Source organism: Echinops telfairi, unplaced genomic scaffold (genome assembly GCF_000313985.2).
Source record: "Echinops telfairi isolate 266 unplaced genomic scaffold, ASM31398v2 ScPeMD7_655;HRSCAF=1070, whole genome shotgun sequence".
NCBI lineage: Eukaryota > Metazoa > Chordata > Mammalia > Afrosoricida > Tenrecidae > Echinops > Echinops telfairi.
The window spans coordinates 32,729,954-32,732,230 of NW_022104553.1; positions in this window are offsets into that span (position 1 = coordinate 32,729,954).

The window sequence follows — 2,277 nt, forward strand, 5'->3', positions numbered from 1 at the left end:
TGAGGAGACAAGCATGTTCTTTGATGTGAAGAATCTTCATTCCAGTTGGAACCTAGTGAGTCTGCATCCATAAGTAAAGTCAAATCAGGACAGGCTGTCCTAAAGTCAGCAGCAATATGCACCAGTTCACAGGTTCAAAACTCTTCTCTTATCTGGTTGGGTTCTGGTCAACTCAATGTGAGCCGGCTCACTTCCCCTTACCAGGATGACCATTGCCTGCCTTGCTTGTAGACCATGGACCCCATTCACACATTCTCAACAACCCTATCCCCCTTGTGCTAGGTCATGAACTTCAGACCAGTCAACCCACTCTCACCTTCTCCATTAGTCCCTGTGAACCAGGTCCACAGGTGTCAGTGGCCAGACTCAACCCATGTCTTTATTACTGAGTTTCTCTCACTTCCACTCAACAAGTGGATCCAAGTGGTCAACTCGCAAGCGGTCAGCCTGCCCACAGGCTCCCATTCATGATTCAGTCCTAAAGCAGAGAATCCTTTCATGGCTACAAAGGTTTCCAGCTTCTCACATAAACCACTAGTTCAAAATTCAAAAATCCAAACGGTCCCCTTTTAAATTCAATCTGTCAACAGTTCCCTAGGCAAGTCTCTTCATCTTCAAATGCCCTGAGCACTGAAGACACTGGGTGGGGCTTAGCTTTCCAGAGCCTTCTTTGCAGGCGTATCCTACACCCATTTAAAGACTCAAATTGTTGGCTGAAGGCAAGTGGGCTTACAAAGCTTTCTATTTTCATACTCCTCAATAATAATTTCTATCAATCATTATTTAATAACAATAGAAGAAAACTGTATAAACCTAGTACAGCCAGATCCTACATTCAATTCTTAAAAACAGTCAAGTTCAATCCTCATTTTAGTCCTTATCTAAACTATTCGATTGACACCAAATATAACCTTAGGCTTCTGACTGAATCGTGCCAGGCCCAGACTTTCTGTCGTCAGCCATTGTCACTAAGTAGCATGGTTTCTGAAAAACTCAAGGGACGTTTTCTCCCCCTGAGCTCAAAATATACTTTAATCACATTCATTTTCACTGTTTCAAGCAGGAATAACTAAAGACAACAACCAAAGAAAACAATCAAAACTTTAATTTCCCATGTTCTTTCCAGAAAACCCAGTAAACTGCCGGGCCACATCTGACCTCTGGCTAGCCAAAGAAGAAAACTACCATGAGGCAGAGGTCAAACAAGCATCCACTCTCCATCTTTATGATTTGTTTTTCTAGTACCCCACTCTCTTAGGTACCATAATATATTAGTCTGGGTAGAGTAGAGAAACAAATTCATGGACACTCATGTGTGTAAGAAGTAGTTTTATATAAAAGAGGAAATGTATATTGATAAAACATCCCATCCCAGTCCAGATCAAGTCCGTAAGTCTGATATTAGTCCATAAGTCCGATACCAGTCTATAAATTTCTCTTCAGACTCATGTAACACAAGCAATGACACCGAATGCAGGAAGAGATCATAGGCCAGTGGTGGAAAGTCTTGTGGATTAAGGTGACAAGATTTTAACATTGGTAAAGCGGGACACTATTGATAAAACTCCTATCCTGGCAAAATAGGCACATGGCAGCCGAAAACCGTATACCCTAGCTTGTTGTGCATTCTTTCAAAAAATCGGGATTACAAAAAAATGCCCCGGGATGCGGGGAAAAATTGTTAAAAATCAGGACCTCTGGTCACCTTATTGTGGATACATTGGCAGTGGAAACATTTCAACACTGGCATGGGTCTCCATGTGGCTTGTTGACAGGATGTCAGAGCAGAGAGTGTGTGTCCCACCTCATGAAAGGCCATGCCCACACAGAGGCATAATTGGCTATGACCTGATTGACAGCCTAGACTCCACCCCTATAACCTATTTGACAAGTTGACATGAAATTCTGTAACTACCACACCTTGACAAGAACAGTTTTAATTAGAGCAGGTTCCAGAGATAAAGAAAGGAGAGAAAAGTTGGAGACAGGCAATACAGATAATATTTTCTTTTTCTTTTCCTTTAATCATTTTATTAGGGGCCCATACAACTCTTAATCACAATCCATACACACATCAATTGTGTAAAGCGCATTTGTACATTCATTGCCCTCATCGTTCTCAAAACATTTCCTCTCCACTTAAGCCTCCGGCATTAGGTCCTCATTTTTCCCCTCCCTCCCTGCTCCCCCCTACCTCATGAGCCCTTGATAATTTTTTTTTTAACATTTTATTAGGGGCTCATACAACTGTTATCCCAATCCATACACACATCAATT